The following is a 27,154-nucleotide window of genomic DNA, read 5'->3' as shown; positions in this document are numbered from 1 at the left end:
GTTTATCTTTGGCCTGCACCTGAGCATGCAGAGCTGGGCGTCAAGGGAGGAGGGGTGGGGAGAAAGTGTCTTTCTCATCTCACAGGAGAAAAACAATGGGCCCTCAGAAACTGGCTGCCTCTTTGTGAGCCCTGCCCCAGAGCTCTTAGGAAATCACGCAGCTGGAAAGGCCCTGGAGAGCAGGGCCCCGCCCCTGACTCTCCCTCTGAAAAGTTCCCCAGCGGTGAATACTTTGGCCACCATCAGCTGGGCCCCTGGACTTTGAGTCAGGGTCTGGATGAGGAGGTGACCCTTCAGTTAGGGGATCTAGGCCTATATGTGGGGCTCCATCCATAATGATAATATTTATTGCCAGAAACTGTGCTAAAACCCCACTTAGCCCTAACAGTAATGTAATGAAATAGATACTGTTGTTATCCTTTCAATTTAACAGAAAGGGAAACAGGCTTGGAGAGGTTGCCAAGGTTATAAACTAGTAAGTGGGGGAACCAGGATTCAAGCCCAGGCGGTCTGGTTCCAGCGCCCATGACCTTAACCACTGTATAGCACTGCCTCCCTCATGCTGCTGGCACACGAGCACCCGCTTCCCCAGACCCCACCACCAGGAATTACTGACCCCCTGTATTCTTCCTGACCTTCCCCTTGTCTTTCATTGAGCCAAGCTGCCATTTTCTTTGTAAGAAAGGAGAAGGAGCAAGGTCCCGGAGCTGTGAGCAAGAGCCCAGGGGACAGAGCATCCCATTCTCTGGGCACCTGGCCTGAAATGCTGCCCATCCCATTGGGGGTCCTCACTGGGGACCTGATCTCTTTCTCCTTTCACTCTGATGGAGAATTTCAGAGGAACAGCGGTGAGAGTGGCCCTGCAACTGGGTGTGGGGTGACAGGCAGTCTCCTTGGGGCCCTGGGCCCTTCCCTTCCCCCAGAGATCCCTGAAGGACCTCACCCAGTCAGGTCCTACCACTGAGCACAGGGCTTGTGGGGTCATTGTGGTGGCCCTTGGTGGTGTGGCTATGGCCTAACCCCTCCTGTCCCCCTTCAGTCTAGCCCTGGACAAAGGGTTCCTCTGTGGGAAGCAAGGTTTTGGGGTCATTGCTCTCAGCCGGCCATCTCCAGCCAGAACAAGGGTTGGGGCTCCCCACTGGGGCAGAGCAGACCCTTCGTTTGAGCCCCCAGCACACCCTGGGCTGGCCCTTCCTTCTCTTACAAAACCTTTGGTCCCCACCCCCACCTTGGCCCAGTGATCCCACCTGAATCCTAGCCCCGAGCCCAAGCAGCTCACCTTGCAGTCGTCACCTCTGTACCTTGCTAGGTGCTCTCCTTCTGTGGCCAGAGCAGGGAAGACTAGCTGTCCGCCCCTGAGGCAGACAAAGGAGCCAAGCAGGAAGCCCAGGGGCCCTGTTCTGAGCATCACCACTTGGGCCATTCTGATTGCAGCACTCCCTCCTCCTGGCAGCTCTGGGGACAGGTGGCAGCCAGAGACCATAAGGCTGGGGCCTGGGGTGGGTAACTGGTGCCCTCACCCAGCTCTCTCCCCTCCTCCTGGTGTTCAGCCCCTACCCCATACCCGCTTGTGCTTGCAGTGCCACTTGTGCCTGCAATCTGAAACTACCTTTCTCCCCTTACTGGCCTCCAGGGTACACAGATGCCCCATCTTCACCTTATTGTGGTCAGAGAGCAAACTTCGTATGATTTCAGTTCCTTTTAATTTGCTGAGACTTATTTTATTGACTAACCTATGGTCTATATTAGTGAATATACTATGTGCACTTGAAAATGTTCATTTTGCACGTTTAGGGTACAGTATTCTATAAATATTAGTTAGGTCAAGGTGGTTGATAATGTTGCTCAGATCATCTATGTCTTTACTGATTTCTTGTGTAGTTTTTCAATGAATTAATAGAGGGATTAATTGTCCATTTCTCCCTTCAATTCTGTCAAATTTTGCCTTGTGGATTTTGAAATTCTATTATTAGATACATAAACATTTGATTATTGTTATGTCTTTCTGATGAATTGAACCTTTATGGTTATGGATGTCATTCCTCATCTTTGCTAATAATTTTTGCCTTGAAGTCTATTTTATCTGATATTATGCTCACTATTTGTAGCTATATCTTTTACCATTCATTTACTTTTGATCTATCTGTGTCTTTATATTTAAAGTGCATCTCTTGTAGACAGAATATAGTTGAGTCTTGCTTTTTTATTCATTTTGGCAATATCTGCCTTTAAATTGAACCATTTGTTGTTCCATAGATATTTAATGTAATAATTGATACGGTTGGATTTTGAGCTACTATTTGTTTTTTTCCCTTCTGACTTTTGTTCCTTTCTTCTCCTTTCCTGTCTTCTTTGGGCATATTCAATTTTTTTTTTTAAGAATTTCACCCAATTAAAAAAAAAAAGAATTTCATTTTACATATTGACAGTTAGCTGTACCTCTTTGTATATATTTTAGTAGTTTCTCTAGTACTCTAGTCTCATAACCAAATAGGTCCATTTACTACAATCCTTGCCCTATCCTTTATGCTTTGTTGTATGTATCATATCTATACACATTAGAAACTCCACAACATGATGTCATAATTTTTGCTTTAAACTGTCCTGCATTTTAAATGAAGTAGGAAGAAAAGAGTCTTTCATATTTACCCAGATATTTACCATTTCTGATCCCTTCATTCATTCATGAAGGTCTAAGATTTTCCCTGATATCATTCCCCTTTAGCCTAAAGAATTTCTTCCAGCATTTCTTGTGGTGCAGATCTGCTGGTGGATGAATCCTCTTAGATGAATTCTTTTATCTGAAAATAACTTTATTTCAACTTCATTCATCCTATTGGATGTAGAATTCTATATTAACAATCTTTTTCTTTCAGCAGTTTAAAGATTTTCCTCCACTGTCATCTGACCTTCATAGTTCCAGGTGAAAAATCAAAGATAACTCAAATTATCGTTCTCCAGTATGTCATGTATTGTTTATCTTCACTATTCAGTTTTTATATTTGTTTTCAGCAGTTTGACTATGACGTACCTAGGAGCGGTTGTCTTCAACTATATCTCATTGTGGTGCCCTGAGAATTTTGAATATATACATTTTTGTCTTTACCAAATTCGGGGAATTTTGCCATTATTTCTTCACATTTTTCTGCCTTGGTTTCTCTCTCCTCTCATTCTCTAACTCCAGTTAATACCATCACCTTAATATTGTTTGATATGTCATTTTTTTTTCAGTCTTTATTCTCAGTCTTTTGACTGAGATGTCTCCTGGTATTTCCTTACTTTCACTGACCCTTTCTTCTGACAACTTCAACTTGCTGTTAAAATCAGTCTTTTTAAAAAAAAAAAAAATTATTTATTTATTTATTTTTGGCTGCATTGGGTCTTTGTTGCTGTGCGCAGGCTTTCTCTAGTTGCGGCGAGCGGGGGCTACTCTTCGTTGTGGTGTGCGGGCTTCTCATTGCAGTGGCTTCTCTCGTTGCCGAGCACAGACTCTAGGCGTGCGGGCTTCAGTAGTTGTGGCATGCAGGCTCAGTAGTTGTGGCTCGCAGGCTCTAGAGCGCAGGCTTAGCTGTGGCGCATGGGCTCAGTTGCTCCACGGCATGTGGGATCTTCCCAGACCAGGGCTTGAACCCATGTCCCCTGCATTGGCAGGTGGATTCTTAACCACTGTGCCACCAGGGAAGTTCCAAAATCAGTCACTTATTTGTTTACTTATTCTCAGTTTTAGAATTTCTATTTTTAAATATAATTTTCTTTTTTCTTAAGATTCTCCATCTATTTATTTGTTATGACTATCTTTTGCATAAAGTTTTTTGTAGATATTTATAACAAATGCTTAAAGGTTTTTTCTCCCCCCAACATTTGGGTGGTGTAGGTATCTACTGTCATTGTCTGACTTTTCTAATGATGTTGAGCTACATTTTCCTTTTTTGCATGTCTAGGATTTTTAAAATTTGTATAATGGACATTGGAGATGATACATTGTACAGATTATGGATTCTTTTATCTTCTCCTGAAGAACATTGATTTTTGTATTAGCAAGCAGTCAAATTAATAGCTTGAACTTGACCTGAAGCTTGTGGAGTTCTGGTTCAACCCTTTGTTACGGTGAGTCTGTTTAAGTTTCACCATTATTATTAGGGTGAATTCCTTAGTCCTGCCCCATAGTCTTCTAGGGCATAGCCCCTATGGAATTTCAGTGGGCAGTCTAAAGGCATTTACCAAGCCCCTTTAAATTTGTGGAAATCAAACTACAAATTTTGTCTCCCTTGCAGTACACAGCAGCAGAAATATCTCCCTTTCAGCTGTTGTTTCCCACTAGGCCCCTTGGAGTCTCACCCAGTGGATGTGCAGTAAGGAGTTATCCAAGGATTTGTGGGATTTTTTAAAAAATAAATTTATTTATTTTATTTATTTATTTTTGGCTGTGTTGGGTCTTCATTGCTGCATGCAGGCTTTCTCTAGTTGAGGTGAGCGGGGGCTACTCTTTGTTGTGGTGTGCATGCTTCTCACTGCAGTGGCTTCTCTTGTTGCAGAACATGGGCTCTAGGCACACGGGCTTCAGTAGTTGTGGCACGAGGGCTCAGTAGTTGTGGCACACAGGCTTAGTTGCTCCGTGGCATGTGGGATCTTCCTGGATCAGGGATCAAACCCGTGTCCCCTGCATTGGCTGGTGGATTCTTAACCACTGTGCCACCAGGGAAGTCCCTTGTGAGAATTTTATGTGCAGATTTAGGGGATCCCCTCTCTGTAGATACCTCCTTTCTGGGGTATTCCCCCCTCAGTTTCCAGCTGCTCCACCCTGAAATTTATCCACTGATGTCTTAAGCCAAGAAGTTCTGTGGCTTTCTGCATGAGGTTTAGCCACACCACACTGTACAGATGGGGGAGGGCCCTAAGGGGAAAGCTTTGGAAAGACAGAGCTCATCCAGTGTGGTTCTCTTCACTCCAGGGTCAAATCTCCAGGTTCTGTTGGCTCTTGATTGCTCCAAATAATTTTTAATTTTTTCTTTTAAATTAACATTTAGGGACTTCCCTGGTGGTGCAGTGGTTAAGAATCCGCCTGCCAATGCAGGGGACATGGGTTTGATCCCTGGTCCAGGAAGATCCCACATGCCTCAGAGCAACCAAGCCCATTGCCACAACTACTGAGCCTGCACTCTAGAGCCCACGAGCCACAACTACTGAGCCCACGTGCCACAACTACTGAAGCCCGTGCATCTAGAGCCCATGCTGCGCAACAAGAGAAGCCACCGCAGTGAGAAGCCTGCACACCACAACAAAGAGTAGCCCCGCTCCCTGGTGGCACAGTGGTTAAGAATCCGCCTGCCAATGCAGGGGACACAGGTTCGATCCCTGGTCCGGGAAGATCCCATATGACGCAGAGCAACTAAGCCCGTGGGCCACAACTAGAGCCCACGCAACCACAGCCCATGCTCCGCAACAAGAGAAGCCACCACAATAAGAAGCCTGCATACCACAACGAAGAGTAGCCCCCTCTCGGCAACTAGAGAAAGACCGCAAGCAGCAACGAAGACCCAATGCAGAAAGAAAGGAAGGAAGGAAGGAAGGAAGGAAGAATTGGCTATTTTTGTTGTACATTTATATGAATTTTAACACACTAGTAGATTCATCACAATCAACATAGAACAGTTACACCATCCCAAAAAACTAACCCTTTTTAACATCTCATATTAGTATGACCCACATGGAACAATTAATGAACCAATATTGATACATTATTATTAACCAAAGTCCATCCTTTATTCAGATTTCCTTACTTTTTTTTGCTGAGGTCCTTTTTCTGTTCCAGGATTCCATGCTAGATGCCATATTACATACATACATCCTAAATACCAAATTACATATTACCAATTACATATTACATATATATAATATCTCCTTGGGCTTCTCTGGTCACAATAGTTTTAATTTGCATTTCCTTAATATGTTGAACATATTTTCATGTGCTTACTTGTTTTCTGTATAATCCCTCTGGTGAAGTGTTTTTTCAAGTCTTGTACCTTTTTTATTGAGATAGAATTCACATACAATAAAATTCACCATTTAAAAGTGTACAGTTCAATGGTTTTTAGTATGTTCATAAGTTTGTGCAACCATCACCACTATCTAATTCCAGGACATTTTCATCACCCCCCAAAAACATCCCATATCCACCGAGCAGTCACTCCTCATTCTCCTCTCTACCTTCCCCCAACTCCTAGTAACCACTGACCTTTTTGTCTATGGATTTGCCTAGCCTGGACTTTTCATATAAATGAAATTATATATTCTGTGGCCTTTTGTGTCTGGCTTCTTTCACTTAGCATAATGTTTTCAAGATTCATCCATATTGTAGTATATATCAGTACTTCATTTATTTTTATGGTCAAATAATATTCCATTGTTTGAATATACCATATTTCGTTTATCCATTCATCAGTTGATGGACTTTTGGGTTGTTCCCACTGTTTGAATATTATGAATAATGCTTCTATCAACATTCATGTACCGGTTTTTATTTGAACTTATGTTTTCACTACTCTTGGGTATATACCTAGGAGTGGACTTGCTGGGTCATATGGTAATTCCATGTTTAACTTTTTGAAGAACTATCCAGCTGCTTTCCAAAGCAAATGCACCATTTTACATTCCTATCAGCACTGTTCCAGTTTCTCCACATTCTTCCCAACACTTGTTGTCTTTTTGATTACAGTCATCCTAATAGGTGTAAAGTGGTATCTCATTGTGGTTTTGATTTGCATTTCTCTAATGACTAATGATGGTGAGCATTTTTCATGTGCTTATTGGCCATTTGTATATCTTCCTTGGACAAATGTCTTCAATACCTTTGTGCATTTTTAATTAGGTTGTGTTTTTATTATTAAGTTGTAAGAATTCTTTGTATATTATGGATACTAGACCTTTATCAAATATATGGTTTACAAATATTTTCTCCCATTCTGTGGATTGTCTTTTCACTCTTTTGATAGTATCCATTGACACACACAAGTTTTTTGCTTTGATGTAGTTCATCTATTTTTTCTTTTGTTGCTTGTGTTTTTGGTGTCTTATCAAAGAAACTATTGCCTAATACAAGGTCACAAAGATTTATATCTATGTATTCTTCTAAGAGTTTTTAGTTTTAGCTTTTGCATTTAGGCCTCTTATTCACTTTGTGCTAATTCTTGTTTATGGTATGAGGTAGAGGTCCAACTGCGTTCTTTTGCATGTGGATATCCAGTCATCCTAGCATTTGTGAAAGTAGTCTTTTTCCCACTGAATGATCTTAGACTTATTGAAAATCAATTGACCATAGCTGTATGGTTTGATTTCTGGACTCTCAATTCTATTCCATTGATCTATGTCTTATGCTAGTACCACATTGTCTTAAATGTGGTAGATTTATAGTAGGTTTGAAACTGGGAAATGTGAATCCTTCAATTTTATTCTTCTTATATAAGATTGTTTTGGTTATTTAAGGTCCTTTACAATTCCATATGAATATTAGGATCAGCTTTTCTGTTTCTTTTTTAAAAGATAGTTGGGATTTTGATAGGGATTGTGTTGAACTTGTAGATCGGTTTAGGGAGAACTACCATCTTAATATTAAAATTTCCAATCCATGAACATTGGATATCTTTCCAGTTATTTAATTCTTAATTTCTTTCAACAATGTGTTGTGGTTTTCAGTGTACAATTCTTGCACTTCCCTGTATAAAATGAATCCTACGTATTATTTTTGATACTATTGTAAATGGAATTGTTTCTTGAATTTCATTCTAAGATTGTTCATTGTTAACGTATAGAAATACAACTGATTTTTGTGTATTGATCTTGTATCCTGCAACTTTGCTGAACTTGTTTATTAGCTCTATTTAGTTTTTTGTGGATATTCTTTAGTATTTTCTAAATATAAGATCACATTACCTTTAAATGGGACAGTTTTACTTTTTCTTTTCCAACCTAGATGCTTTTTATTTATTTTTCTTTCCTAACTGCCCTGGCCTGAACCTCCAGTACTATGTTAAATAGAGTTGGCAAGATCATACATCCTTGTCCTGTTCCTGATCTTAGAGAGATTTTAGTCTTTCATCATTAAGTATGATGTTAGCTGTGGGTTTGGTTTTGTGTGTATGTGTGTGGGGGGGTAAATTATACATAATGTAACATTTACCACTTTAACCATTTTTAAGTGTATAGTTCTGTGTCATTTAGTATATTTACACTGCTGTGCAACAATTATCACCATTCATCTACAGAACTTTATCACTCCAAACTGAAACAACTAGTAATATCTGTCACAGTCCCCACTTCATTTTATGAGGCTATTGTAACAATATATAAAGCAGACAAAGACCGTACCAAAAAACCAACCAACCAAACAAACAAACAAACAAAACCTTATGGGTCAATCTTTCCTATGAACACAGATGTGAAAAGCTATCTTCTAAAACATTAGCAAACTGAATCAAGAAATGTATTAAAAATTATGACCAAGTTGGGTTTATTCTCAAAATTCAGGCATGGGTTAATATTAGGAAATCTATCAGTATAAATCATTGCATTACTAGATTAAAGAATAAAAGCCATATATTAAATCTTGTTAATTATGTAAAAACAATGAACAAAGTTTAACATCTGCTTACGATAAAAACCTTTAGCAAATTGGGAATGGAAGAGAACTTACTTAATAAAGGTTATCATGGCAAATATATTTAATGGTAAAATGTTAGAGCTTCTGTTATAGGTTGAATCGTGTCCCACAAAAATTCATATGATGAAGTCCTAACCAGTATTTCAGAATGTGACCTTATTTAAAGAGGGTCATTGCAGATGTAATTAGTTAAATTAATAATAGGTCATCAGTGCTCGCTTCGGCAGCACATATACTAAAATTGGAACAATACAGAGAAGATTAGCATGGCCTCTGCGCAAGGATGACACGCAAATTCGTGAAGCGTTCCAAATTTTAACAATAATAATAATAATAATAAATAGGTCATCAGGGTGAGTCCTAATCCAATATAACTGGTGTCCTTATAAAAAGAGGAAATTTGGACACAGAGGCAGATACAGACACAGAAAGAATGCTCTCTGAACATGAAGGCAGAGACTAAGGTGATGTGTCTACAATGCTAGGAACACCAAGATTGCCAGTAAACCACCAGAAGCTAGGAAAGAGGCATGGGACAGATTTCCCCTCACAGTCTCAGAAGGAACCAACCCTGCTGATACCTTGATCTCAGACTTCCAGCCTCCAAAACTGTGTGGCAATAAATTTCTATTGTTTAAGCCACCCAGTTTGTGGTACTTTGTTATAGCAGCCTTCAGAAATTAATACAGCTGGCTTTCAAAATTAGAACAAGACAAAGATGTCTGCTATTACTGTTTCTATTCAACATTGTACTGAAGGTATTATCTAGTATAGGGGAGGAAAAAATTCTCTACCCTTTTAGGGTCCCTGGCTGGGCCTAAGAATTAAACGGACATAGGACAGATTAACAGGAGAAAAGTGTGCACATTTTATTAAATCTTTACATGTACATGGGAGCCTACACAAGACAATGAAAACCCAAAGAAGTGACCAGAGCAGGAAGCTTTTATACCTTTTAGACAAAGAAACAATAAATTTGTGAAAAATTGATAAGACAAAGGGGTTTGAGCTCAGGATAGTAAATGGTGAAGAAGTCCGATATAATAGGAAATACATAAATTGATCTCTGCCCCTGGTTCCTGGCACAGAACTCCTAAAACCCTTGTAATTTCCTATGTGATAAGAGCACTAGGAGCATCTTTTGTTCTAATATTTGGTCTTTGGCTCCAGTTCCTAAATGTCTTGGGATTTCTTGGGTGCTGGCAGTGTCTTTTGTTCTGAGGTGACTCTGGGTGGGCTCCTGGATGGAGGCTGGTTACCAGAAAGATCAAGCCATGATTAGAAGCTTGAAATTTTCAGCCTCACTTCCCATTCTCCAGAGTGGGGAGAGAGGCTGGAAATGGAGTTAGTGATACATCATACCTACATGATGAAGCCTCCCTAAAAATCCTCAAAGTATACAGTTCAGAGAGCTTACAGGTTGGTGAATACATGGAGGTGCTGAGAGAGTGGCATGCCCAGAGATGGCATGGAAGCTCCGAACCCCTTCCCATATACCTTGCCCTATGCATCTTTTTCATCTGGATGTTCATCTGTATCTTTTATCATATCCTTTTATAACAAATGGTGTTGAAACAAATAGACTGACAGATATTTCTCAGGCAAAGATGGGTTTATTTAGTATCCTCAGAGAACTTCAATTCAAGGTCTGCAATCCTGGGAGAGCCACATGAACGTTCTCAAAAGGCAAGGGAAGGAGGATGCTTTTATTGGGAGGGAGAAAAAAGGAAGTTAGGAAGGCTATAGTAAACAGAGTCCATGGCTTTTCACTGGCTGAGTCCTTGCCAGGAAAGAAGAGCCAGCTTTCTTCCTGTTGGGCTCAGCTACCATTACAGGGCATGAGAGCTCCCCCTTCTGTTTATTAATTTTTTACAGTAGTAAGTAAACTGTTTTCCTGAATTTTATGAGCCATTCTAAAAACTAAATGAACCCAAGGTGGAGACAGGGGAGATCGTGGGAGGCTCCAATTTATAGCCAAGTCAGGCAGAAGTTGTAGGTAACCTGGGGACCTAGTACTTGAGGTTGGCATATAACATGGGGGCAGTCTTGTGGGACTAAGCCCTTAACCTGTGGGATCTGAAGCTATCTCCAGTTAGATAGTGTCAGAATTGAGTTAAATTGTAGGATACCCAGCTGGTTTCAAAGAATTGCTTGTTGTGGGCAAAATCCCACACAGTCTGTTGTCAGAAGTTTTGTGACTGTGGTACTAGTGTGAGAGTAAAGGAGAATCACACAGGAGGAAAAGCAAATTTTTCCATTCAAGATGTAACTAGGAAGATAACGGTTAGTTTAATAAGGTTTGTTTGTATAGATTTCTCAGCCCCAGATTCCCCATCTCTGATGACAAGAATGTCTTCCTTCCTTCTGGTACAGGGAAAGTACTTTTCACATGGGAGTTTTAGCTCCTGCTTTCAGAAAGAAAAGGAGGGTCAGAGTGTCCTTCTTACACCTACTATTTCTTCTTGCCTTTAATTCAAAATCGTCAATATACTAAAGTGGCATGTTTTGAGGTGACATAGTCTGGTTTCCTTCACTAGTACAGTAGGAGAAGAAAAAGAAGTAGAAGGCAAAACAAATAAAAGGCATGGTCCAACGTCCCTTGGAGGTTACAGTCTGGGACTGTATCAGCACTTCATGGAGAAAAGGGAAGGAAACAAAGTGAAAGATGTGTCTTGACTCCTGCTCCATTCACCAAGGCTGCCTTCAAGAGAGTGGTTTCTCGGGTTTATAAGAATGGTCTTTCTCTGTAGATATTTTCTTTTAGATACTGAAACCTAATATATTCCTCAGTCTAGGAAATGTTTCAATGAATTTTTAGCCTACAGCTACTGTTGTTGTTATTATTTCACCATATCAGATATATTGAATTCTATGTGTCAGACATTATATAAACTTAATGTTTAAAACAACCCTGAAGGGGCTTCCCTGGTGGCACAGTGGTTAAGAATCGCCTGCCAATGCAGGGAACAAGGGTTCGAGCCCTGGTCCGAGAAGATCCCATATGCTGCGGGGCAACTAAGCCCGTGCGCCACAACTACTGAGCCTGCGCTCTAGAGCCCGTGCTCTGCAACAAGAGAAGCCACCGCCAATGAGAAGCCCGCGCACCGCAATGAAGAGTAGCCCCCACTCGCCACAACTAGAGAAAGCCTGCACGCAGCAACGAGGACCCAACATAGCCCAAGGAAAAAAAAAAAACCTGAAAAGTAGATTGCAAGAGACCTCATATACTGTGGAAAGAATTTGATCCATCCTGTAGTCCCCTGAGGAGCTACTGAAGGTTTCTAAGCCATAGGAATTTTGTAATTAGGTAAGTTTTAGAGAATAACTAGTGGTCAGTGTGAAGGATAACGGAGACAGGGTAAGCAGGTTTTTTGGGGTGGCTGGGTGAGAGCACAAGAATAATTAAGAGATGAATGTGAACTAAGGTGGTAGCAGGCAGAATAAAAAGTTGGGGACATAGGGCTTCCCTGGTGGCGCAGTGGTTAAGAGTCCGCCTGCCAATGCAGGGGACACGGGTTCGTGCCCAAGTCCGGGAAGATCCCACATGCCACGGAGCGGCTGGGCCCGTGAGCCATGGCCGCTGAGCCTGCGCGTCCGGAGCCTGTGCTCCACAACGGGAGAGGCGACAACAGTGAGAGGCCTGCGTACTGCAAAAAAAAAAAAAAAAGCTGGGGACATAAAAAGAGATCAAGGTAACTGATACTTGAGAATCCTTTCAATTGGGTTGTCCCCAGGCATCCTTTCAAATCTCCTTTCCTAACTGAAGTAGGTTGAGAGTTAAGGTTTCTTCCACCCTAGTTCTTTATTCGTGTTCACTTTATACTCTTTCAAAATGCTCTAACAATTTATTTGATGCTCTCAAAACAAGTACAGATAAGCATTATAGACAGAATGATTTTAAGTGGTCTTTTTCAAGGTTGAAAAGGCACAATCAAGACCAGACTCCTGATGTTCTGACAGTTGAACCCCAGGAGTAAATACGGAGGAACTGCAGTTTGTTTGGCTGATAGGCTATTGAGAGAATGCTTTATTACAGATAAAGCTCCTTCTCTCATCTTTATTCAGGGTCATCCTGAGGGAATACATTTAGAGGTCTTCACATCAGGAAAATCATCACCAACATCTTTCTTGTCTATCTTGTCTATCACCTATCTTCCCCAGTGGCCAGGTGGGACTTCTCTCACAGTGTCCAGACAAGATGGTGGTGTTTCACCAACTGACCCTTCCCACAGCCTAGGAAAAGCATAGTGGACCTGTTTATCCCTTGCTCTTGATTATGTTACTCTCCCCACCCCACAGCTGGTTCCTGCCTGCAGTGGAATGCTAAATTGGTTGGTTGCCCAACCAACAAACAGGCTGTAACAAATAAGAACCACTTTTCCTCTAAAATAGTGTTTTATCACAGATTATTGCCATAAATTGGTTTCTTCAAAAGATAATGAGTTTCTATCTGTATGTAACCATAAATGAAACATTCAATGTTTCAAACATACAATGAAGACACATATAGGTGAGAAACAACCAAACTGAAGTTTGGAAAGTAAGCAATAAAGCCTTATGTGAGCCTGAAATGGAGAAGCCTATGAAAATCTCAAAAAAGACAAACCTAGGATCAATAAAGGAGCTTATAGTACACGTTCACAATTTATCTGCTCCTAAGTGGTAGTTTAAGCAGAAAATTTTGCTTTTAATTCTGATACTTACACAATTCACAAATTCACCTTTATTTTTAAAACTTTTGGTGAACCAAAGTTTTAAATTTTGTATCTCAGAGTGAAGAGAGAATTTGTTCATTTCATAACCACAGAAACAAATGAGGTGAAACATTGAAAACAAATTAAGAAAACAGTCTGCCTCCTACTGCTATGTACACTCCAGGTTAGTGAAGAAATGGATAATGACTAACAAACTGTTGGCTAAAGTCACAGAAATGACTTTCCAGATGTTTTTGCTCAGTCAAGGGAGTTATACCACAGGAGGGAATGATCCATATCTAATTCCAAGCAGAAACTGGAAAAACATAGTATCTTAACTCTTTCTTTGTTTCAGTTATGTAGTGTCATAAGAACAGAATAGCTCTTCCTAGGAACAGGTTGTTCTGTTTGAGAAAACATATACCCATCCATGTAATTATCATTGCTGATGTGCTTCATTTCTTTGAGTAGATCTAGGTTTCCATCTGGTGCTATTCTCCTCCTGCCTGAATGGCTTCCTTTAATATTTCTTGTAGGGAGGATCTGCTGCTGCTGAACTCTTTTAGCTTTAATAGGTCTGAGAAAGTCTTTACTTCACTTTTGCTTTTGAAAGAGGGTATAGAATTGGTATACCTTTTGTTTTGAAAGAAGGTATAGAATTGGTAAAGAATTCTAGCTTGACAGTTTTTTCTTTCAGTATTTAAGACTAGAAGTCTGAGATCAGGGTGCCAACACAGTGGAGGCCTGCTGAGGGCTCTCTTCCTGGCTTTTAGACGACTGTCGTCTTGCTATTTCATAACATTAGGGGGGTAGGGGGAGAACTCTTTGGTTTCTCTTCTTATAAGGGCACTAATCCCATCATGAGGGCCCCACTTTCATGATCTCATCTAAACCTAATTATCTCCCAATGACCCCACCTCCAAATACCATCATATTGAGGGTTACGGCTTCATATATAAATCGGGGGGGGGCACAATTCAGTCCATAGCATTATACCTATCCAGGAGTATTCCTTCTTATAATTGTCGCAATGATAGTAATAAACATAACTTAAGAGTTTTTTATGTACCAGCACTGTGTCACCTGTTTATATGGATAGTTTCACATAGTCCTTATTACACAGATGAGGGAAATGAGTCTAGTTCATTAACTAGACTAAGGTTACAGATGTTGTTGTACAGCTAGGATTTGAGCTCAGGCAGTCTGACTTGAAGTCCTGAACTCCTAATTCCCTCCCTATACTGACTCAACCAGAGGAAAAATCATTTTGAAATCTGATGAATTCAGGAATTTGTTTTAGTTGTCAGATTTTTATGGACTCAGAAAAGAAGGGCTCCAAACATTTAAGTGGTTCTTTTGATAACTACTCATAAGAAAATAAACCAGACAGACAAAAAAAAAAAGTTGGCATAAAAAGAGTTAAAAGCAAAGAAAAACTTTGGAGAGTGTACAAATAACAGTTTGAAAAGGTTAACTCCTTGAGTGCTATTCATATGAGTTGTGCCTTGTAGAAAGCACCAGAAGTGATAACCTATCTAATTGGCTAACAAGAAAAAAATGAGTGAAGACCTATCATTCCTTGGCTCCAATAGGGTCTAGGAAACTAGTACTGTCAAATACTGCTGGTAAATCTATATTTGCATTCTTTCTGGAGAGAAAATGTAAAAATATGGATTTAAAACTTCAAATAATGTATTCTCCTGAACAAATAATTTAAATATGGGCACTTGGCTTAGAGAAGTCAAGACATACACAAAATTTTATGTATACAGATAATCATCACTTCAAAAATAGATTTATATATATTCTGGTTATTAAAAACACACTAATTGTTAAAAATTCAGAAAATACAGAGATGTCTAAAGAAATAAAAACATATAATTTTGGATATTACCTCTCAGATTTTACCATTGTTAATGGTAACAATGAAACATTATTCACTAAATAAATTTGATGGCTCCATAGAAAATACCATGCCTTCTTCCATTCAGAATGTCAGCATTCCTGTCCCATCATCTTGGCCCAATGACACATCTCACTGAAGTACAGAGAGCTCATAGCTAGCTCATTCTTAAATATGCACAGTCAAGATTCCCCCAGACAGCTGAAGAAGCTTCCAATATAAAGACTGAAAACAACAATTCAGGGAACAGGAGAGAACATGCATGCATATGCGCACACACATGCACATAGACACACACGGAGTGAGAAAACTGCACCCTTAAAACAGTAACAGGATGTTATGAAAGAGTAACAGAGGACAAAACCCCCTGAAAGTTAAAACTAGTGCTGAAATTAAATCAATAGAATGGGAGAAGATATTTGCAAATGATATATCTGATAAGGGGTTAATATCCAAAATATACAAAGAACTCATACACATCAAATCAAAAAAACCTGATTAAAAAATGGACAGAGAACCTGAATAGACATTTTTCCAAAGACGACATACAGATGTCCAACAGACACATGAAAAGATGCTCAACATCACGAATCTCCATGGAAATGCAAATCAAGACCACAGTGAGATACCACCTCACGCCTGCTAGAAAGACAAGAGACAAGTGTTGGCGAGGATGTGGAGAAAAGGGAACCCTCATGCACTGTTGGTGGGAATGTAAATTAGTGCAGCCACTATGGAGAACAGTATGGAGGTTCCTCAAAAAAACTAAAAATAGAACTACCATATGATCTAGCAGGGTATTTATCTGAAGAAAAAGAAAACACTAATTAGAAAAGATATATGTTCCCCAATGTTCACTGCAGCATTATTACTCTCCAGGTGAGGTGAGGCAGGAGGAGGCACTTGCCGAGAATTGTACATCCCTTTCTTTAACATCACGCATTTAAGTGATTCACCCAAGAATGCTCTTCCAATGTACTGGCAGCACCTGCTGTCAAAGTGGGTCTCCTTTCTCTTGTCTCCCTAACGCCCTTATGTTTACACAGGTGTCGAATTGATTTAAAAACCATCACACACCAAGCATCCAGGAGTTGTCCTCTGTATTTGTCACACGGGAAACCTGTTATCACCTCCTCTTCTCGTCAAGGTGTCGCTCTTGCTCTCAGATTCAGCTTAGCATTGAGAGAAATCAGAGTCCAAACACTGACTAAAGTGTACAGATGACGAATGATGGGAGTTTCCACGAAGCTCACGCAGGTACGACAGTAGAGATAACAACACTCTGCTTTTCTGTTTTGCTATCTGCAAAGCAAGACTTTCGACCTTGATGCTAAGGTTTCTTTCACGACTCCGAAATTCTAGGAGTTACAGAGGAGGAAGAAAGGGAGGTGTACTAAGAAAGAAATGGAAAATTTTATTCCAGTCAACTTGAAGATTATAACCTGAGAGTCTTTGAGAAATCTCTGAGGACTCTTCCACCTGTTAGAGGTCAAAGCACAGTTATATAAGTTTTTGAGACAAAGGGGGTTATACATCAAATGATGTATAATTTACAGTTTACACAATCCAGATGTACACATATAAAGTGAGCAGTGGGTCATGGGTCATTGTGACCCCTTGCAAGATTAAGGAGGAATGTTATCTCCTAAGGACGTCTGGTTAATGTAGATGCATAACACACACTAAAGGGAAGAGAGGATGCCCAAATGGGCAAAGAAAAATTTTATGTTTAAATTATTCTCATCTTGCCATAAAATATGGATTTTATTTCATCATTACAAAGTTCTTTCTCAGGACACCTGAAATATATAAAGAAGGAACATAATCTTTACCATTGGAAAATCCATGACTCCACGCAAATTTCCTTGTGACTCCTTAGAATACAATTCCAGCTATATGCTAAACTGTTTTTGCCAAAGTAAACTGTGAAATCATAAACATGATGTGAGGGGCTGCCTGTACATTTAGACCTCGGTGTCATTAATCAGTATATGTAATCTTAACAAGGTTATGCAGAGGAGAGATGGAGACAGATGACACACATCAAAGTTCAATGAACTTTGAAGGATACACATAGAAATAGACATAGAAATAGAGATGGAATGAGTGGCAGTGGGGAGATGTATTATCAATTAACTGTCAACTATGGGACAAGATGGCAGGATGAACTCATGTGGAAATGAAATCTCCCTTTTCATACATACTGAAATGCTAGATACAATACTTTTTAAAAACTAGGGACTTCCCTGGTGGTCCAGGGGCTAAGACTCCACTCTCTCAATGCAGGGGGCCCGGGTTCGATCCCTGGTCAGGGAACTAGATCCCACATGCTACAACTAAGAGACCACATGCCACAACTAAAGGTCTTGCATGCCACAAATAAAGATCCCACGTGCCACAACTAAAAATATCCCACATGTGGCAACTAAGAGCTGGTGCAGCCAAATAAGTAAATAAATACGTAAATATTAAAAAAAAAAACAGGGCTTCCCTGGTGGCACAGTGGTTAAGAATCCACCTGCCAACGCAGGGTACACGGGTTCGAGTCCGGGTCCTGGATGATCCCACATGCCGTGCCGTGAAACAACTAAGCCCGTGTGCCACAACTACTGAGCCTGTGCTCTAGAGCCCACATGCCACAACTACTGAGCCCACGTGCCACAACTACTGAAGCCTGCGCACCTAGAACCTGTGCTCTGCAACAAGAGAAGCCACTGCAATGAGAAGCCTGCACGCAAGGAAGAGTAGCCTCCCACTCACCGCAACTAGAGAAAGCCCGCGCGCAGCAATGAAGACCCAGCGCAGCCAAAAATAAATAATTTTTTTTTAAAAAGTAATAGAGTAAAAAAAAAACCCAAAACTAAACACTAGTTCAGCCTGAAAGCAGGAGGCTTTAAATATAGAGTTGGTTCTCTCTCTCTCCCTCTCTATCCTGATTGCTTCCAATATATATATATATTCCGGCTGCTTCTATTTTATATAAATGTAAATAAATATATATTAAAACATGTGTGGGGCTTCCCTGGTGGCGCAGTGGTTGAGAGTCCGCCTGCCGATGCAGGGGACACGGGTTCGTGCCCCGGTCCGGGAAGATCCCACATGCCGCGGAGCGGCTGCGCCCGTGAGCCATGGCTGCTAAGCCTGCGCGTCCGGAGCCTGTTGCTCCGCAACGGGAGAGGCCACAACAGTGAGAGGCCCACGTACCGCAAAAAAAAAAAAATGTGTGTATGTATGTGTGTATGTATATATAATGTATATGTTATCAAACCAAACTTGGATCTGCTGGCCGGAACGCAGTAAAGCCAATCTATCACACCAGATTGCGATGAAGGAAAAATGCAGCATTTATTGCAGGGCACCAAGCAAGGTATCCAGGTAGCTAATGCTCAAAAGACCCAAACTCACCGATGGCTTTCAGGGAAAGGTTTTTAAATACAGGGTGAGGGAGGGGGGTTGCGGGGTGCGTGATCAATTGTGGACATTCTTCTGATTGGTTGATGGTGAGGTAATTGGGAGTCAACATCATCAACCTTCTGGTTCCAACCGGTCTGGGGCCTATGTGCTTGTGTTCAGCATACAGTTAACTTCTTCCACCTGGTGGGGGTTTCAGTATTTGCAAAACAGCTCAAAGGATTTGGCTCAGAATATTATCTATAGACCTTGAGGAAGAACTAAAGGTCCTTGACTTTGTTTAATGGCTAAACTATTATTATTTTGTCTTGCTTGACTGTTTTCTTTTGTTTCGGCATTTTCTCACTTCTCTGATTAAATTTATTTTTTGGAACTTGGGGAAGGTGTAGGAGGCTAAAGTTTTTCTACAAACAAGAGGCAGCTGGAATACACGGCGGGGGGTGGGTGGTGTCTGTCCCCCCTTATGGGGGAAAGCCCCATAAGGTCCTGCTCAGAGAGCATATTCAGGTGCCCTAAATAAAGAGGCTACAACAATGAGAATTGAAGCCCTGTGATCCACAAAGTAACTGAACCAAATATATGCCTCAGGGATTGTGTTTTCACACCTGAGGCACAGGCTTGTGCCAGTGGGAAAGCTGAGACTGAGGGAGGTGCCAAGAACGGGCAACCCCTTCCATGAACTAAAACAATAAAAGCTCCAGAAAAGGCAGATTTAGCAAATAAAAATACAAGACACCCAGTGAGATTTGAACTTCAGATAACAAATATTCAAAACATACATACTGGGCTTCCCTGGTGGCGCAGTGGTTGGGAGTCCGCCTGCCAATGCAGGGGACGCGGGTTCGTGCCCCGGTCCGGGAAGATCCCACATGCCGCAGAGCGGCTGGGCCCGTGAGCCATGGCCGCTGAGCCTGTGCGTCCGGAGTCTGTGCTCCGCAATGGGAGAGGCCACAACAGTGAGAGGCCCGCGTACCAGTTAAAAAAAAAAAAAAAAAAACATACTAAGTAATTATTGCTTATCTGAAATTCAAATGTAACTGAGCATCCTGTATTGTATCTGGTAACCCTACCTCAGAATGAAGTGAGGGGCAAGTCACACATACATTTTAGGGGGTGGTAGTTCCAGGCAGAGAGAATAGCAAGTACAAAGGCACTGAGGTAGGAACACAGTTGGCATATTTGAGGAATAAGAAAGCTAGAATGGCTGAAGTGGTGAGAGCAAGGGGGACAGTAGTAGGAGATGAGTTGGAGAAGCAGACTGGGGCAGAGATCTCATTGGGCCTTGCAGCCCATGGTAGGGACACAGGATTTTATTTTAAAGTGTGATGAATAGTCACTGGGCAGTTTGGGACAGGAGAGTGACTGGTGATTCAATAGGATTATTCTGGTTTCTGTGTGGTAGAGAGAGATGAGGGTAGAAACAGAGAGTCCAGTTAGGATGCTCAGCCAGCAATCCAGGCAAAGATGTTGGTAGCTAGGACTAGGTTGGTAATTATATTGTGGGAAAAAAGTGATCAGATTCAGTATATATATTTTAAAGTAGAACTCATTTGCTGATAGGTTTGATGTAGAACGTGTCTGAAAAAGAGGCATCAAAGATGACTCCAAAGTTTCTGGACTGAGTGACTGGGTGAATGCTGGTATCATAAGATGAGGAATACTATGGGAAGAGGAGGTTTGAGAGTGGTGGAAGTCAAGAGTTTAATTTTAGACCTGATAAGCTTGAGATATGTATTAAACATCAATCAGAGGGACTTCCCCGGTGGTGCAGTGGTTAAGACTCCACACTCCCCAATGCAGGGGGCCCAGGTTCAATCCCTGGTCAGGGAACTAGATCCCACATGCATGCCGCAACTAAGAGTTCGCATGCCACAACTAAGGAGTCCATGTGCTGCAACTAAGGAGCCCTCGAGCCGCAACTAAGAAGCCTGCCTGCTGCAACTAAGGAGCCCACGAGCAGCAACTAAGACTAAATAAATATTTTTTTAAAAAAACTGTCAATCGGAGAAGTGAGGTTAATGTCTGGATGTATGAGTGTGGAGTTCTAGGGAACTGCCAAGACTAAAGAGTTAATTTGAGGTGCACTAAAACAGAGACAATTAAAGTCATTACATGGGAGGAAACCAACTGGAATGTCAGTGTAGAAAGGAAAAAGGACTGTACCCTGGGGTATTCTAAGATTAAGGGTTGGGAGGAAAAGGAGGAGGAGAATTAAGCAAAGGAAACTGAGAAAGGGCAGCCAGCAAGGTAGGAGAAAAACGAGGAGAGTGTGGTGCCCTGGGAACAACTGAAGAGAATGTCAGGAAGTGGGAGAGAGATTAGCTGTTTCAAATGCTGCTGGGAAAAGGAATAAGATGAAGACCATGAATTGTCTGTGACATTTTTCAATGTCAAGATTAAGAGATTATGGGAGCCGGACTTCCCTTGTGGCACAGTGGTTAAGAATCTGCCTGTCAATGCAGGGGACACGTGTTCAAGCCCTGGTCTGGGAAGATCCCATATGCCGCGGAGCAACTAAGCTCGTGCACCACAACTACTGAGCCCGTGTGCTACAACTACTGAAGTCCGCATGCCTAGAGCCCGTGCTCCGCAACAAGAGAAGCCACCGCAATAAGAAACCCGTGCACCGCAATGAAGAGTAGCCCCCGCTCGCCGCAACTAGAGAAAGCCTATGCGCAGCAACGGAGACCCAATGCAGCCAAAAATAAATAAATAATTAAAAAACAACAAGAAAAAGAGATTATGGGAGGCATAACAAGAATGGTTTTCTATGGTGGGGATGAAAATCAGATGGGAGGGGGTTAAAGACAATAGAAGATGAGAAAATAAAGACAATGAACTATAATTTCAAGGAGTTATTGCTGTAAGTGAAAGCAGAGAAATGGAGTAGGGGCTGCAATAGGATATTGGGTCAAGGGAGGGATATCTTTGTAAATGACAGCAGTTATTATAATCTATCTGTAAACTAACAGGAATCACCCAGTAGAAAGGGAAAAGTGGACAATTCAGAGAAGAGAGGAAAAATGGCAGGATCACAGTCTCCTTGAGTGGTTGAGAGGAGACGGAATCTAGTTCGCAGATGGAGGGACTGGGTGTAAATAAGAGCCCAGACTGATCCATACTAACGGGAGAGATTATATGGGACAGATTTGGGAAGGTAGGCAAATGGGGGCAGAGGGAGGACTGAGAGTGTGGAGTTATCTCCTGATTGCTTCTATATTATCAATAAGAAATCAAGGAGGTGGGGAGAGTTCTGAAGAGACAGGGGAAAGTGTGAAATGTTCTCCTGGAAAATTGATATGAGCGTAATGAGAGTAACTGATAAAATGAGAGTAATTGATAGAAAAAAGATTGCAGTATCTTCAGGAGAAATCACATCTTTATAGTATTGAATCCTCATGTTCAAGGCCTTGATGCACCTTTCCATCATTTAAGCCTTCCTTTTTATTTTTCAGGACTTTCAACAAGTTTTCTTCATATAACTCTCTGTCCTTTCAAATTCAGCAACAATGTCTAGGTGATGGCTTTTCAAAGCTAAGTGATATGGAGGGTACAGAGTTTTTTTTTAAAAAAGCCAGATTTTTGTCTTCAGGGGTCATAGGATCTGTGAGTGAGTCTAGATGTGTCCATTTATGTGGACAACTGCAAAGGAATAGAATGCAGGGGGCTGACTAGTTTACTGTGAGAGTTCACAGTGGGCAACAGCCACTCAAGAAGAAGAAGAAAAAGATGTCCAGTCACTTTATCAGGAGTATCTATGCTCCTGCAGTCCTGCTCATTTACCTAGCACTAGAGGACACACATGTGCAGCTGTTGGAGTCACAAGGAAGTCCTGACTGGTTAGCAATTCTGTTTGATTTGGCTGTTCTACCTGAGACGTTTCTTGATCTCCCTTTTCCTTTCAGAAATATACCTAAAAGGAGTTAGCTGGGTGTTTTTTAATAGCATCAAGCTACCAAATGTATTGAGATAAAGGGGAGGGGGTTGTGAGCATTGGTACACTGTTTTTAGCTAAGGAGATGACAGGCTTTTGGTCCTTGGTCAATTCTATATAGCATGTAAATAATCCTAACAATAGTGCATTTGTTTTTTATTACTGAGCAGCCTGAGAAGTCTGTTGTCAAGATTTTGATGGCTATATTTCTAGGCTATTTTTTGTACTTAATGATATTTTACAATAGTGATATCACAAGCTAAACTGTAAACTACTGTTTATCTTAATATAAGTTTTTTTTTTGCAACAGAAAAGTATCCCAGCTCTAAGCCACCATGGATCTGATGATCTGCTCATCACAGTAGCTGGCTTCTGCATGGCAGCTTAACTCTCTAGGTGAAAAAGAAAATTCAAATTGCTCATTTGTTATATCTATAATTTTTTTTTACTAAAAGTGAAACAAAGTAAAATGAAAGACTGAAAATAAAGAGGTAAGCCATGAGAAATCAGACAGAGGTAAAGAGAAGCAAGAAGGAACAGTAACATTAACCTCAGATAAGGGTATATTGGTTAGATATAAATTGAAAGCACTAAATAGGATAAAAATTAATTTATAAAAGGCACAATTTACAAAAAGGATAGAGTAGTCATAGTCCTGTACAAACCAAAGACATAGCAATTGAATACATAAACCTACCTTTTGGAAATGCAAGAAAAACTAGTTTAAGATACATTTAAGTTGGAATTTTCAATCACACCTCTTTTAGAATTAGACTGATCTAGGAAATATATCAGAGAATCGAATTCTGCAATCAATAAATTTGAATACTAAAACCAGTACACCTGATGTAATAGAAACACAGAATTTTCCAAATATAAGTAGAAAATATGCATATTTTAAATGTCCATGGAATATGTAAACGTTGACTATGTTCTTGACAAAGAAGAGAATCTTAATTTAAAAAGTACAGAACCTAATTCTCTGATCATAATAAAACTAGAAAAAAATAAAAAGATGATTGAAAAAAATTTTTTTTAATGATACCAAGTCCTGGATAAACCTTGGATCAAAGAGAAAATTACAAGCAAAATTACAACATATGTAAAGAGGAATGAAAAAGAGAATACTTTAAACTAAAAGCTATAGAACACAACACAAGCTGTATTCAGAGGCACATTTATGGCCTTAAGATGTCTTCATTAAAAACAAAAGATTAAAGGGACTTCCCCGGTGGTCCAATGGGTAAGACTCCACACTCCCAATGCAGGGGGCCCAGGTTCAAGCCCTGGTCAGGGAACTAGATCCCACATGCGTGACACAACTAAGAGTCAGCATGCCACAACTAAGACCCAGAGCAGCCAAAATAAATAAATACATATAAAAAACAACAAAAACAAAAGATTAAAAATGAAGGCACTTAGAAAAAAATAAAGAATCTTAGATCCATATTTAGAAGTTAGAAAAGAACAACAAAAGAGAGTAGGATGAAGAATTATCACAAAAACTAAAATTGAAAAATAGAACAGCAGAAAAGCAAACTCCAAAGCTGGTTCTTTGACAAGTTCAACAAAATAGACAAATCCCTTGTGAGCCTGACTTAGAAAAAAAGAAAGCAAAATTATGTAAGGTTAGGAATGAGAAAAGTAAACAACCACATGTGCAGAACAGATTTTTTTAAATCATAAGACAATTCTATGTCTAACACAATGACAACTAATTTGAAAAACCTTCTGGAAATGGATGACTTCCAAGCAAATTATAATTGATCCAGAAAACACAGAAAAGATGAATAATTCAATTATCATAGAAGAGAGTAGACACCTTGTTTAAAATTCACATATAATAATGCTTCATGTAACATAGTTTCACAACCAAGTTCTCTATTCAGTCTTAAAAGAGCAGATAATTCTAAAGTTACTTAAATTATTTCAGACCATAGAAAAATGTGAAATGCTCCCTAATTTATTTTAAGGGATCTCATATAATTTTAAATACCAACATACAATTAACATAGTACCAAAAAAACCTACATACCAATCTCACTAATGAGATATATTCTAAATATCAATAAATGACACTTAGGAGTGTATCCAAAGAATAATATACTTTGACCAAAGTTATTTGAAGAGCCTATCAGTATTTTGATAGGCACTGTTTCAAAAATTTTTGTCATAAACTTTTATCTTTAATACACTGAATTTTCTCATCCTGGAACATGAAAATCTCCATTTACTTAGGTCTTTCATGTCTTTCAATAATATTTCATATTTCCCATAAAATTCTTGTACATCTTTTGCTCAGTGTATTCTGATAGGTTCCTTTTTTTCTATTTTATTACTGGTATATAAGAAAATTTTAAGTTTTTATATGTTGATTTAGCCACTTTGCTGAACCATTTAATTAGTTCTAACAGTTTGTCATTTCATTCTCCTGCATTTTCTAGAGAGAAAATCACATCATCTGAAAATAATATTTTTGCTTCTTCCTTTCCTAATCTTTTTTATCTTTTTCTTGTTTTATTGCGTTGGCTAGAAAATCTAACACCATGTTGAAATTAGCAGAGAAAGCGGGTATCCATTTTTCCCTGACTTTAATGGGAATTTCTCTAATGTTTCATCGTTCTGTACAATATTTACTGTAGATTTATGGTGCCTTTTATCAACTGTTATTTATCCATTCCCATTTTGCTGAAAGTGTTTTAAGTAGATACTGAATTTTTTCAGAAAACATTTTATCAGTTGAGATGATCAGTTTTTAAACCTCTAAACTATACAAATGATTTATAGCAACAGATTTTCTTTTCTTTCTTTTTCTTGTTGTTTTCAGTTTTTGGCCACACCCCACGGCATGTGGGATCTTAGTTCCCCGACCAGGGATCAAACCCATGCCTCCTGCATTGGAAGGCAGAGTCATAACCACTGGACCACCAGGGAAGTCCCAGATTTTCTAATATTAAATCATTTCATAAGTGCTTTCTTGTTCCAAATGAAGTGCAAGATTGAATTTGCTAATATTTTACTTTAGAGCTTTGTATCTATGTGAGTTTGGTCTCTAGCATTTTTTTTTTCTTCCCCTTGTGCTGTATTTATCAGGTTTTTCTATCAGGGGGATGCTAACAATACAAAATAACTTGAACTACAATGAGGTATCACTTCACATAGGTCAGAATGGCCATCATCAAAAAGTCTACAAATCATAAATGCTGGAGAGGGTATGGAGAAAAGGGAACCGTCCTGTACTGTTGGTGGGAATGTAAATTGGTGCAGCCACTATGGAGAACAGTCTGGAGGTTCCTTAAAAAACTAAAAATAGAGTTACCATATGATCCAGCAATCCCACTCCTGGGCATATATCTGGAAAAGTCAAAAACTCCGATTCTAAAAGAAACATGCACCCCAATGTTCACAGCAGCACTATTTATAATAGCCAAGACATGGAAGCAACCTAAATGCCCGTTGACAGATGAATGGATAAAGAAGATGTGGCATATATATATACACACACACACACACACACACACACACACACACACATATATACCTATGGAATATTACTCAGCCATAAAAAAGAATGAAATAACGTCATGTGTGGCAGCAACATGGATAGACTTAGAGATTATCATACTAAGTGAAGTCAGTCTGACAGAGAAAGACAAATATTATATGATATCACTTATATGTGGAATCTAAAAAACTGATACAAATGAACTTATTTACAAAAGAGAAATAGACACAGACATAGAAAACAAATTTATGATTACCAAAGGGGAAAGGGGGGGAAGGATACATTAGGAGGTTGGGATTAACATACACACTGCTACTATATATAAAATAGGTAAACAACAAGAACCTACTGTATAGCACAGAGAACTATATTCAATATCTTGTAATAACCTACAGTGGAAAAGAATCTGAAAAAGAATACATGAATATATATATTAATCACTTTGCTGTACACCTGAAACTAACAGAACATTGTAAGTCAACTATACTTCAATTAAAAAAAATTTTTTAAAGTTGAACAACTCTCCTCCCCCACCTCATTTCACACCACAATTTCCATGACAAAAAAAAATCAACAAGCAAAAATCATGCAGCTTGAAAGTAGCATTCCAGGAATAAAGGACAGCATGATCAGGGACACCAGGATGAAAAAGCACAGGATATGCTCAGAGGATAGGGTATACGACTTCTTAAACTGGAACAAGTAACACAAAGTAAGTCTGGTCCAAGCTGTTAATTAATCTTCAAATCACAACTCCCCTGCACTCAATTTATTCATTTTATATACAAAACAGACTCCAAACTCCAGCCTGTATTCAAGATCCCTCCTGCTTTAACCTAACTTCTTTTTACATTCCAACCTGTGCTTGTCTGTGATGTCTGTCTGCCTAGCATGCTGTCTATGATGGTCTATGATGGCACATCCAAATCATACCCACCTATCAAGGGGATAGACCAAATGTCCATGAAAAGTTCTCAGATCCAATGAAATTATATTTGAATTCACTTGTACTACAGCTATTTATCGTCAGCGTTTGGCTTGCCTACTTCTT

General features: G+C 39.9%; 1 non-coding gene and 1 pseudogene across 2 annotated transcripts in view; one reads left to right on the top strand and one right to left on the bottom strand.

The window, feature by feature from the left end:
* LOC149749994 (uncharacterized) overlaps positions 1 to 27,154 on the bottom strand; it is a 32,056-nt pseudogene that overhangs the window by 3,805 nt on the left and 1,097 nt on the right. Inside the window, exon 3 of the transcript XR_016391823.1 lies at positions 1,021 to 26,509. The product of XR_016391823.1 is annotated as an uncharacterized LOC149749994 (transcript). The remainder of the gene's footprint in view (positions 1 to 1,020; positions 26,510 to 27,154) is intronic.
* LOC115803959 (U6 spliceosomal RNA) lies at positions 8,868 to 8,974 on the top strand. The gene has a single exon (XR_004024763.1). It is a non-coding gene; the product is annotated as a U6 spliceosomal RNA (small nuclear RNA).

Source organism: Delphinapterus leucas, chromosome 2 (assembly GCF_059928025.1).
Source record: "Delphinapterus leucas isolate spDelLeu-1000000601 "Yukka" chromosome 2, BTC_Dleu_Yukka2, whole genome shotgun sequence".
In the NCBI taxonomy this organism is placed as follows: domain Eukaryota; kingdom Metazoa; phylum Chordata; class Mammalia; order Artiodactyla; family Monodontidae; genus Delphinapterus; species Delphinapterus leucas.
The sequence above is the reverse complement of the archived record's forward strand: the minus strand, read 5'-3'. Positions and strand labels throughout refer to the sequence as shown.